Raw genomic sequence first — 13,843 nt, 5'->3', positions numbered from 1 at the left:
AAATTTTCCATAATTGCCACATAATGCTTTGATAATCAGAAAACTGACTCTAAAAATAACTAAATGAGTACACATACCACTTAAATTTTAAAAACAACAGGCCCATCAGATTCATTGGCAACTCTAGCCAAATTAGACTGGTCCTTTCACTGTCTGTGTTATGCTGGATTTGGCATCCCAACCTCCTCTCCTCTTTAAGCTTAAAGTGGTTCTGGAAGATTCCAGGAGAAACCACCGCATGAACTGAATAATGGATTCATGGAACAGGGTGATCAGGAAAGGAGCCAAGGCCAACCAAAGTGGTCTGCTTAGACAAAAGCCCTGATCTAGCCAATTTCTCTGAAAGAAGTATTTACAGCTTTGGAAAGCTGTGAGGAACACTGAACACTCAGGTTGGTAGAATCCTGGCTCTAAGAGGTAGAGGGAACAAAGCGTTCCCTCCTGGCTTAGATTCAAGAGAGCCAGGCACTGGGTTTCTGAGTCCTTCCTGACCTCAGAGGAGACATCTGGCCTCTTTGTGCCTCTGTTTGTTCCTTTGTTTAGTGAAATTTATTTTGCCCTACTTGACTCATAGAGCACACAGTAATAACAGCCACCATTTACTTAGAACTTGTGTTTGAGGCACTGGACTAAGAGTCAAACAGCACTGTTTTAATGCCCATTCTACAGATGATGTAATTGAAGTACATGGAGTTTAAGTAATTTACCCTAGGTTCATACTGCCAGGTAAGTGGTGGATCAAAGATTTGAACTTGGGTCTACCTGGCTCAAGAGCCCTAGGTCTCAACCTCTGAACTGATGTGGGGCTCAGATTAAATGTGATAAAGCATACACAGGAGACTGCAGGGAGCACTTACTGAGCCTCTATTATGAGCCAAGCACTTTACAGAAATCACAAATATGAATTGCTCTCAAGTTGAAAGGTGAAAGTAATACTGTGTTTCTTTGTCTAGACCCAATATAATTCCGTTCAAATCCCACCCCACCCCCAAAGAATACAGGGTTATCAAGAAGTTGAGTTCACAGCCACCCTTCTATCACTTTTCCAGCCCCTCTTCTTTCTGGGGACCTGGAAAGCCCCAAGGCACAGCAGTGGTTGGCCTCCCACTGAGCATCCATTGGTTCCATCTGCACTGCTTCCTGGAAGGGAGGGGCACTGGCCACCACCCACCACTTCCCACCTCACCCCTTGGAGCCTGGCCTCAGGGTATCCTCCCCACGACTCCCAGGCCCTGCCACAGTGCCAGCTCTTCAGAGACAACCTCCAGGCACTGCTTTTGAGCAAAGCTCTCTGAAGACCCACATTTCCTTCCCAGATAACTGAGATCTGACAGCCTAAGGAGCAGTACAGCAATACTTCGGAGGTATCATGGGTCCAGACTGCCACAATAAAGCAGGTAACTCAATAAAGCGAGTCACACAATGTTTTTGGTTTCCCAGTGCATATAAAAGTTATGTTTACACTATACTGAAGTCTATTAAGTGTGCCATAGCATTAGTCTAAAGAAACAATGTACATACCTAAAGTGAAAATGCTTTATTGGCTCTAGACTCCCAGCTTTGGGAAATTTTCACATCAATGACCGTTTTAAAATTAAATAAAACTATTTTACCGGTATGGCCTAAAAAAATGCTTTATTTCTAAAAATGCTAACCATCATCTGAGCCTTCTGCAAATTGGGGTCACTGATCACAGATTACCATGACAAACATAATAATAATGAAAAAGTTTCAAATTTTGAGGGAATTACCAAAATGTGACACAGAGACACAAAGTGAGCAAATGTGTTGGGAAAATGGTGTCAATAGACCTGCTCAACACAGGGTCGCCACAAACCTTCAATTTGCAAAAAGTGCACTCTCTGCAAAGTGCAATAAAGCGAAGCACGATAAAATGAGGTCTGCCTGTATAAACTTAAACTTTGAGGACACAAAGACCCACTTATCCTCCAGGGCAAGAGAAGAAAAAAAGTCCCAACCTTTTCTGATGAACCCCCAGGCGAGAAAAGAAGACACAATTCATTCTTGGACAGGCTATTCTGCCATATTAAATTCCTAATGAATTGCTGTGCTGCACCTACATCATCTCATGTAATCCTCACACCAGCTCCAGGGAGGTTTTTCTTTGGAGGTCTGAGTAGGGTCGCACCACTTTGCTACACTCCATCCAAGAGGGCTCCTCCTCAGGGTGGGAATCAGTGTGGGAAGGTCATCAGCTAGGGGCAGCTACAGCTTTAAGAGGAAAATACATACAAGAGAGAAGAAGGAAGGGGAGTCTTTCCCCAGCACCATCCAGATCTGCCTAAACCCCCCAGGTTATCAGGGGTGGTGAGAGGCCTCATATCTTAGGTAGGAGCTATGGTCACTGTTAATATTTATTAAGCACCTATTATATCCAGGTAAATGTGCTAAACCCCTTAAGCACACTATTCCATTCCTTCTCACAACAACCAAGAAATAGAAGTCTTGTTATCCCACGTTTGCAAGTAAGAAAACTAAAGCCAACAGACATTGTGGGGGTTTTTTTTCCAAAAAAATCAGAGCCAGCAAGTGCTAGGGGTAAGATTTGAACCCAGGCAATCAGATTCCAGAGACTGTACTAGCTCTCATAGCACCTTTACAACTAAATCCACGAGGCAGCTGTTATTACCCTCTTTTTACAGCTGAGCAAGCAAAGAGTTGAAAAGGTGAAATAATATCCTCAAATTAGTAGGCAACAGAAGCAGATTCTCACCCTTTACCAAGGTCAGCTTGCTAGAATCTCTGCCCACACCAAAGGAAAGTACTTGAAAAGCTAAAGAAAACATGCAAACCTAAACCTCATTTTTCTCCAAAATTTGAGTTTATCCTCACCCCTAGGGTAGAGTTAGTAAGTCTTTCCTTAGGCTGTTGTATCACGGGATCTGGAAAGAAAGAAAGGCTTGTGGTTCCTCAGGGGGCTCCACTCATACACCCTTTGATCTTTGCTAGAAAATTCTGTAAAAACCTATGAAAAAGTAATAGCAAAGTTTTATGTGGTGCTTACTATGTGCCAGGCCCTGTTCGAAGCAATTATAAACATATTAACTATTAATCCTCCAAACAACTTTATTAGGTCAATACTAGTGGTGTGCTCTGAAAAGCTTAATAACCAGCTCCCAGGGGGAACATTTGCCCACATCCTCGGTATAAACATTTCCACTATGGCCAGCTTCAGGATACCAGTGTGATGTCGTGGACCTCAGCGTTGGGAAGAGGTGTCCAGTAGCACGTCCTATCATTGCCACCAACCAAATGAGACACACAGAAATAGCCTCAAGAGCATACATAACAGTAAAATGGAGTCAAATGATTAGGAATTGATGAGTTTTAAGGACTTATTACTTTGGTTTTACTATAAGTTATTTAACTACAAGTTTATAAAATTTAATTTTTAATAGTGGCTGTTTTTAACAACCAGGTCACAACATTCCTGGTAATTAAACAGTTGGCTTTCATGAGATTGCTCTGGCTTCAGCATGTATCTGGTCAGTATTATTACTGCTATTTTGGGGAAAGAGGCACAGAAAGGCTGGGTAATTTACAGAAGAGCGCACAGCTTGGAAATGCCAAAGCCAGAATTCAAACCCCGGGCAGTCTGCCTTCAGTATCTGAGCCCTTCACCTTCTCACCTACTGCTTCTCTTGCAAAACTGGGTGTCTTTCTGTCCAGACCATCAGCGCATAGGCTTTCTTTTCTGCTTCTCGGTACAAACGTCCGCTGCATTTAGCCGGCGACTCACAGAAGGGTTCTGGGTTGAAGTGCAGCTTCTTCCCAGCACCTCGGAAAAGAGCTAAGGCCTTCCTCTACCTCCGCGGCGAAGGGTCTCGGGCGCGGCGATTGGCTGCGCAGGACCACACGTGGCTGTGCTCGGCGTCTCTCCGGGTGAGGCCCTGCCCTCGAGGCCCGACCGCGCCTGCGTCCTACCGCACAACCATTAAGGAAAGGAGGGTCCCTTTTAATGTAGCGCAAATTATAGCTGGAACACAAGCAAACTGCCGGCTTTTACAAGCGCATACACTGAGCGGAACCTTTGAGATGGATCCGCAAAACCCTAAACGGCATCCATAATTCATACCTGCTGTAGAAATGCTTCCCAATCGGAGGGCCGGAGCCGATCTATTATTGATGGGCCCCTTAGAAGGCCGCGACAGAGCTTTTCTCCTGCTCCAGCCGTCTAACGGCGTGGTCAATTCCTCAGGCGGTGGCAGCACATTTATTCATCAGAATCAACTCCCAATTAGTTTCCTAGCAGGACCCCGGGGGGGGACTTATTTGAGGAATCAAAGTGAGTGTTTCTAGAACAGTACCCCCATTCCGACCCCCGCGACGCTAATCAATACACACAGAACCAACGAACAGCAGGCAAGCTTTCGTTTTCACTCAGAAATGCTGCTGCCTTTGGAAATCACGGGGAGCAACACCAAGAAGCAATATTCCTTCCTTCCCGCGGAGGGATTGGATGGCTATGGGCTTCTTGCCGTCTATAGGGAGGTCCCTAGATTGTCAGAGCATAGATATCTGGGTGATTTTTCCGTCACTCAGGCTATGAAGTGCCAATTATATTCTAGCCTCTATGTAAAAGGCCTTGTAACAGCTCCATGAGATGGGTACTTATCCCCCCCTCGCATTTTATTATAGACGGGGAAATTGAGGTTAAATAACTCGCCCAAGGTAAAGCAGCTAGTAGGTGGCAGTGCCCGGATTTGAGTCCAGAAAATCTGATTCCAAAATCCATGGGTTTAACCACTACTCCATGCTGCCACCTAGAGGAAGAGGGAAGGGAACCCACAAGCTGTTTCCTGTGGGTCACAAATCCCTAGTGAAACTTGGTCATTTAGCTACAGTAACACTACAATAGGCTGACAGAAACCAATCAACCAGTTGAGTAAGTAAATGCTGGGGTTTTTTATGTTCCTGCTATTTCATGATGTGATTTATTGTTTTATTGAATGCCCGACTAATTTTTAAATGGCTAAATGAATTAATGGCTATTAATAAATAGATGGTTTACAAAGACTAAATCTTTTAAGTGAGGATTGGGGAGGGGGTATGGAGGATGATCATGAAAGGGGTACCCAGAATATAAAAGGTTGAGATCCACTGGACAAAGATAAAACCATCAGGGTTTAGAGCTGAAAGGAAATATTCATCGAATACTCAGATCCGTTAAACACCTGCCCAGGTACCAGGCTCTGTGTCTGGCTCTGGGGACACAAGAATCAATTAGATGTGTATTCTAATGTCCCCAACAGACTATTCAGATAGAGAGGCAAGTAAATACCTGTAACATGTGGGAGAATAACACAGGGCTGGATATAAACATGTCTCCCCACAACGTGCCTTCTCCTTCCCTCCCCAGGGCAGGCTGAATGTGGTGGAGGAAATCACACCACAGTGTGGACTGCTGAGACTCTATGTGCAAACCCTCCAACCTCTGCATGGCTCTCACCCTGCTACGCTATCCTTTTAATTGTCCCTGATCAGCTCTCTCTTCCACATCTTCAAGGCCAGTTCCTAAAACCCCATGTCTTCCTTCTAGAAAATTGTGGCCAGCAGTAGGAAGAGCTTAAAGCGTCTACCACTCCACCAGCAAACATCTCTACATCTGTATCTCCCAACCTTTATGTCTCATCTCCATCCCTCTCCAAGATGGGCAAAACCACAGAGACAGTCCAGTTGGCGTAAAGTCCATGATGGGCCCAAGGCCACGGAGCTGCCCCTGAATAGAAACCAAGATGGCGTGCAGAGCTGAGAGTGGAAAAGGGGAGAATGTGGAGCCAACAGGAAGCTTTGCATAACTAAGGGAGATCAACTGCAAGGTCCAAATCAGTTGCCCAAATGACAAGGCCTCCCAGCCTATGGAACCAGGGGGCAAAACCAAAGACAGGGGAGCAGGATGGTAGGTCAAGCAGGCTAGTGACTGATTAGAATACTTCAATGCCCCTATCTCCCATGACCTATAGGAGAAAGCCCAAAATGGGAAAGAATGGTATGAAGGTGGGGACATAGAAAATGTTGGAAATATCCCAAGACCCCAAATATATATCCCTATATATTTCCCCACTGCTTTTTAACTGCCAGATCAATTATAAATAGCAGCGACTGCAGGTGGTGAGAGGCAGTGAGAGTGAGGTGCTGCCATGTTGATTGTGTCTGGCCCGGCCCGCTCAGGAGGCCAGCACCCCATCATTCCCCAGCAAATCAGTAGGTCATTTTTCACTGAACTGAAGCTCAATACTCCCATCGTTTTCTCTCCTAACCAGCCCCAAGATTGCTCTGTGCTCTTTATTACCTTTCAATGACTTAAGCCCCTGAACTGAATAACTTCATCAAGGTGTCAACCTAAACAGATTTTCCCCATAATGGCCTAACTCTCACAGGTTCTTAATGAAAAATATTGATTCCCAAGGATTAGTTGCAGATTTATGTTTTGGGATGCTGATCTCTCTATCACCTGGCACCTTATCAGTAGATGAAAGGACCTAGTTTCCCTTCGTGGTTTTAAAAAAAGCAATCACTGGCTATGTCAAGGGGCAGCTTAGGTCCAGAAAAACAAATAAAATTCTGTGTCTGGATCCCATGGAATACTTAACAGATAGTGAAGGGAGTGGGAGAGGATGACGCCGACTCACCTGTCTGTTTTTCCTCATTTAGTATCTTCACTGGTTGGGTTCTGGGGAGACCAGGCACACAGAAGCTGGGAGCAAATGTGACAAGCAGCAAGCAGCCCTCCTGGTCTGACCGATCTCTGGGACACAGTCTGGAGAAAAGCATGCTGTGTACGCCCTGTCTGGGTCTGGAGACACCAACTGGAAGGAATTCAGCAGCTGCTGGTCCTGACTGAAGTGGCATTCAATCAGCACCAACCAGCCTAAGTTGGCTCTGCCAACTCACTCTGTTAAATACGGTTCTGGAGGGATGAAGTTGAGACTCTAGCACCTAAAACCTCAATAAGCTGCAGAGCAGAATCTCTCCCATCACCCAGAGGTGGCTGGGATGGAATAAGATTCATTCTTTATCTATCTGATAACAATTCATTGAGGATCTGCTATGTGCCAGGCACCACCATGCAAGGCATTGGGGACATTGGTCAGCGAGGTCAGATATGGGGTCCTCCTCTCGTGGAAAAGGCAGACCCCTCCAAAAAAAACCTCACACAAATGTAGAACTGCAGCTGTGACAGACAAGGTGCCACAGGGCGGTGGGGACAGGGCTGCAGGAGCCTGTTAATGAGGGGATCTACCTAGTGAGAGAGGTCAAGGGAGATTCTCCGAGGAACTGATGGTCAAGGTAACACCAGAAGAATGGGGAGTGTTTTGGAAAAGTAGGGAGCACTTGGGCAGAGAAGTAGTGTCTCCAAAACCCGTGTTTTGGAGGGAGCACATCTCCCCCTGTGTGGCCACAGTGCAGAGAGAGATGGGGAGCCGGGCTCCAGAGGGCTCCAGAGAGGCAGGCAGAGGCCAGACTGTGGATTTGGGTATTATCCTAAGAACGATAGGAAGCCATTGCAGGATTTTAAGCAGGAGGGTGACCTGATCGGATCTTCACTTTACAAAGACCGCTTTGGCTGCTCTGTGATGAACAGATGGAAACAGCTTTGGAGCAAAAACAGGAAGAAGATGAAGGCTTAGGAGGGTGGTCCAGGCAAGAGATGAAGCAACGATGCTGCTGGAGATGGAGAGAGTGGACAGAATGGAGGAAAAATCAACAGGCATGATGCTGAATTGAATGTGGGGCGGGGGTAGGCTGAGGGGAAGGGGGGACAAGGATGATTCCCACCCTTCCTGACTGAGCTGCTGCTTTTCTGAAGTGATGGCCTCTCACTGGGGGCACCGCGGGGTTCCCTCACCACTGGGAAGCACTGCAGGGCAGCATGCTCATGACCTTTTCAGCTCCTAGAGCAGGGCTGGCAAAAGTCTTCTGTAAAGAGCTAGATAGAAAATATGTGTGGCTTTGAACAAATGACCAACAGGATTGGCCCTTCAGGCTGTAGTTTGCTGACCCCTGCCCAAGAGAACCTAGAGGAATGTGAAAACTAGACTGACCTCCTGGATTCCCCAGTCCCAGTGAGCTGGAGTATTCCGTTGAAACAAGATGTTCGGGTCAGGGGGAGACTCCCAGAGCTGAAGCTGGGGCTGATAAAATAGACCTCCAGCTTCCCCACGCCTCCTCAGGGCCCCGAACACCTTCCGGAAAGGAAACCTGGACAAGACCTTCCTATACATATTCATCTGTATTTGTAGCAGAATTTTTTTTTAAAACACCAAAAGGGTACCCAAGAAACTAGTAAGTGCTTATCTATAGGCCTGGGAGTGGGAATGAGACTTTCACATGTACATTTTTATATCACTTTGGTTTGTGAACCATAGAAATATATTACTCAAGTATTAGCTACTTGAAAAAATTAGTAAATATATTTCTTCATAAAGCACCCTCTGTTTCTCTACAGATAGAAATGTATCCAGTTGCCTTCCATTAGGATTTTTTTTATTATTGAAAAGTACCGATATTTATCCTAAAATCACGACCTAAAATTAGGCATGGGACAGATTTTAAGCACAGCTCCATTGCACAGAGAACTGCCGATTTATCTGGTGAAAAGTTCACAGAAGTACCCTTTTCTGGTTTGGTTCTCAGGCTTGCTCTCAGTCTGCTTCCAACTTCTCCTCAGGTGTTTTCAACAACTCCCCATCTTCGGGTAACAGCACCCACTTTTACTTGGGGACCCTCCCCTGGTGCATTGGAGACCGTCAGCTGGGACTGTCAATCGAGAGGTCCCGCCCCACCATATGTTGGTCATGTGACCCAGGCTAAGCCAATCAGATTACTCCTCTCCAGAATGCGGCAGGAGGGGTTCCTGCAGACAAGGAAAAATAGTAAATGTTCCTTGATCGGGTTTTCTTTTAGTACCTGTTGTCTAGCTCTTTGGGGCAACTCTTTCAAAGGTATGATTATTTGACCTCTGTTTCGATTTTAATTGACTTTTTTTAGCCTAAGTTGGCCAGAATCCACTTTTGTGACTTGATACTGATGAAGGGATCCTGCTTAAAAATCTCCACTATCTCCCTGTGGCCTACAATACAAAGAACAGACAGGACATATAAGTCCCAACAACCTCTAGGCCGGCACCCCCTCACTCCCACCCTTCGTCCCCACCAGGCACCCTCTGCTTCAGCACCGCTAGAATTTCTGCTCTTTCTCCAAATGCATCCGTATACACCTCTGTGCTGTGTTCCCACTGTGTCACCTGAAAAAGTCCCTACTGATCATTTGGGGCAGCAGATTGTGGTGGATCAGGGTGCCAGTCCTGATGAAGACAGGCTCGTTATCCGGCAGTTGCTTTTAGATAAACCCTGCTCTCCAAGTGTGAGATTAGCCAGGCTCTCTTCCCTTGAGAAACACACCAGAATCTACCACAACTCTGGGATCCCCTGAGCCCATTTCAAAGATCCAAAATGATAGTGTTGTGGATATGACAGCACTGAATTAAAGCGTTTCTGCCAGCTGACCTCTATTCCTTCAGGGTCTTGATTTTCTCATCTGTAAAGTGAGGATATGAATTCTACCAACATCACAGGGAGGGTTTATTCATATATTTAATAAACACTCTAGACTGGACACTGTTCTAAATGCTTTACATATATTAATTCATTTAATTCTCATAATAACACTATAAAGCAAGTACTATTATTATCCCCATTTTGCAGATGAAGAAACTGAGGCATGGAGAGGTTAAGTTAGTCATCCAAGGTTGAAATGGTATGGGGATGAAATGAAAGACTGCATGGGAGTTACTTAGCACAGGGCCCAGGAGATAATACATGTTTCGTAAAATGGTAGCTATTTGTTATGGACTAAATTGTGCAACCCACCCCCAAATTCATATGTTGAAATCTTAGCCCCCAATGTGATTGTATCAGTATTTGGAGATAGGGCCTTAAAGAGGTAACTAAGGTTAAATGAGGTCATGAAGGAGGGGTCCTAATCCAATATGACTGGTGTCCTTATAAGGAGAAAGAGGGACACCAGGGTGGGCACACTCAGAAAAAAGGCCAGGTGAGGGCACAGCAGGGTGGCCATCTGCAATCCAAGGAGAGAGACCTCAGGAGAAACCAAACCTGTCAACAACTTGGTCTTGGACTTCCAGTCTCCAGAACTGTGAGAAGTATATTTCTGTTGTTTAGGCCACCTCATCTGTGGTATTTTGTTATGGGAGACCTAGTGGACGAATACACTATTGAAGAAGACCCCACCTTGTGGTGGAAATCACAGCTGCTTTTTCAGTGCTCATGTGACAACATCACCACAGCATGTAATCTCCTTCAGGGAGTCCCTGTCCCATTAGGATAGAGTCAAACATCCTTTGCAAGATATATTGGGCCCTCCAAAATAACACTCCAAATTCATCTTCTGTCACCCCATCCACTCTCACCCTCTGTCCTACCACAACAAACTTCACACTTCCCTAAACATGCCAGGCCTTTGTATATACTATTGCAACCTCTTATGTCCTCCTCCTGCCATGCTCTCACCCATCCAACTTTGCTCATGAACTCCTCTGCATGCTGCAAGACCCAGCCTCGGTATTTCCTCTGAAGCTTTCATTGAACTGCCCAGGCAGAGTTGGATATTTCCTTCCCTGTGCCACTACCACACCTTGTACACAGTTCTGTTATATTACACTCTAATTGTTTGCCCTCATGTCTCTCTCATTAGAATTTCGAACTCCTTGAGGTCAGACTATGTGCCTAATTTACTTAGGGGTCTCTAGCATAGTACCTGACACAGGGTAGATGTTCAGTGGATGTTTAATGATGCAGTAAGTGAAAGAGCACCTGAATCTAGGTTAGTTTATTCTCCCTCCCATGAAAAACTATAAAGCCAATCTTGATCCATCTCAAATAAGATTACTGCTGGGAAGGCTCTAAGAAATTCTGCCAGATTAAAGAGAGTAGACATCTCTCTAAGGAATTCTACTCAAACTAATTCTCAAGCTCTTTCTTTTGGCTTCCTTGGGTGGTACATTCTCACCTAACTCTGGTTCCTGCAAGGCTGTCACTATGGCATATACAGCCTCTAAGAGAGCCCCCAGTGTTCCCCCCTCCCAGTAGTCATGACCTCCTTTAATCCCTTCCCTTTGAGTGTGGGCTGTATTTACTGATTCACTTCTTACGAACAGAATTGCATAAGTGATGCCATGTTGCTTCTGAGATTAAGTTATAGAAAGACTGAGGTTTCCATCTTGGGCACTCCCTCTTGCTCTCTCTTGGATCACTTGCCCTGGGGAAAGCCAGCTGCCATGTCACACGGCATTCTGTGGAAAAGCCCAGGTGCCAAGGGCCTGAGGCTTGCCAACAGCCACATTAGTGAGTTTGGAAGCAGATCCACATTCCCTTCAGATGAGACCAAAGCCCAAGTCAACAGTTTGACTTCAGGCTCATGAGAGACCTTGAGCCAGAGGCACCTACCCAAGCTGCACATGGATTCCTGACCCACAGATGCTGTGAGATAGATGTTTGTTCTGTTAAGTTGATAATTTGGGGGATAATTTGTTGTATACCAATAGATAATGAATACAGCCACCAAATGGACCCTCCCACAAGGGCAAGTGCAAGTTAGACATCCTCTCTCTTGCTTTTCAGCCCTGGATTTGGATCCCTAGGCTTAGGGCTTGATGAGACATAGATTTTTATAGACATCATTTTCTCCATCATCATTGCCATCTTCATCATCATTGTCTCTAAGATCTATTGATGTGCTATGTCCTAGGTGCTGCACTTAGTGATTGACATGCATCATCTTCCTTAAATCCTCACAATGACCTTGTGAATTGAACTTATAAGGAAGGGTACTTTGGTTGCAAGAAACAAAAACTGACTGTAGGTAACTTAAGCCACAGGGAATTTCCTGGAAGTAAATGGGGACCAGACCCTCTAAGGTAGACTCTAGACTATAACTAGGGCTGGAAGTAGGCAGGAACCAAGGTACCTCCACAGTCTAGGATAGAGGAAGCACAACTAAGATAGTATAGCCTGATGTTTAAAAGCATGGGCTCTGGGGGCTTCCCTGGTGGCACAGTGGTTGAGAGTCTGCCTGCCGATGCAGGGGACACGGGTTCGTGCCCCGGTCCGGGAAGATCCCACATGCCGCGGAGCAGCTAGGCCCGTGAGTCATGGCCGCTGAGGCTGCACGTCCGGAGCCTGCGCTCCACAACGCGAGAGGCCACAACAGTGAGAGGCCCGTGAACTGCAAAAATAATAATAAATAAATAAATAAATAAATAAATAAATAAATAAAAGCATGGGCTCTGGAATCAGACTCACTGGGTTCAAATCATAGCCCTGCTGCTTACTACTTTGGAGTTGGGGCAATTTACTTAGAGTCTGCATGCTTCGGTTTTCCCACCTGTAAAATGAGGATAATAATAGTATGTGTCTGATGGCTTTGTTGTATGTATTATATGAGTTCATATAATTAGTGTTTAGCACAGTGCTGGGCACTTAGTAAGTGCTCCATGGGTGTTAGTTCTTTTTATTGAGAGTCTTGTGGAGTGAGTCTGGGTAGGAAACCACCATTATAAGGAAATCTAACTCCACCCATTATCAGTCACTTTGTCTTGCTGCTCAGGATTCAAATCCTAGGTAGAAAGCATCAGAAGACCCCAGCTTGTTTCCTGTGCCCACTCTATTACTGTCCCATGAATATGCATTAAATGAGAGAAAGGTTAGTCCTCAAAAGAAAACTAAGAGAGTCTAGAAATAAATCCACATATAAACAGTCAAATGATTTTCAACAAGGGGCCAAAGTAATTCAATGAGGATAGGATAATTTTCCAATAAATGGTGCAAGAACAATTGGATATCCTTGTGTAAAAAAATGAACTTAGACCCTTACCTCACACCACACACAAACATTAACTCAAAATGGATCATGAGCTAAAATTTCTAGAAGAAAACATAAGAGATAGCTTTTGTGACCTTGGGTTAGGCAAACATTTCTTAGATATGACATTAAAAGTACAATCCATAAAAAGAAAATTAACAGATGAGACTTCGTCAACGTTGTAAACTTTTGCTCTTTAAAAGACACCACTGTGAAAAATGAAAAGGTAAGCCACAGACTGGAAGAAAATATTTGCAAAACACATAACTGATAAAGGACCTGTATCCAGAATAATGAATGCCTATAACTCAGTAGGAAGAAGACAAGCCAATTTTTTTTAATTGGCAAAAGATCTGAATAAACACTTCACCAAAAAAAGATATACCAATGGATAAGCAGAGTATGAAAAGGTGCTCAGCACCTTTAGCCATTACAGAGATGCAAATTTAAACCACAACATACCCTTTAGAATGGCTAAATAAAAAAGTCTGACAAATCAAGTGTTAGTAAGAATATAAAGCAACCGCAATCCACATGTTGATGGTGGGAATGTAAAATGGTACAACCACTTTGGAAAATGATTTGGAAGTTTCTTAAAAAGTTACTTACCGTACAACCCAGCAATTCCACTCCTAGGTATCTACTCGAGAGAAATGAAAATATGTGTCCACACAAAGACATCCACACAATTGCTCACAGCAGTTCATAACAGCCCAAAACTAGACAATCCAAATTACTTATGAATAGGTAAACAAAATGTGCTATTTCCATACCAGCAATAAAAGGGAACAAACTATTGCTACATGCAACGACATAGATCTCAAAGAGTATGCTAAGTGAAAGAAGTCAGACACGTAGACTACATACTATATGATTCTATTTACATGAAATTGCTAGAACAGACAAACCATAGAGATGGAAAACATGTCGGTGGTTGCTA

This window comes from Physeter macrocephalus, chromosome 14 (genome assembly GCF_002837175.3).
Source record: "Physeter macrocephalus isolate SW-GA chromosome 14, ASM283717v5, whole genome shotgun sequence".
NCBI classification, from domain to species: domain Eukaryota; kingdom Metazoa; phylum Chordata; class Mammalia; order Artiodactyla; family Physeteridae; genus Physeter; species Physeter macrocephalus.
Note: the sequence above shows the minus strand (reverse complement) of the source record.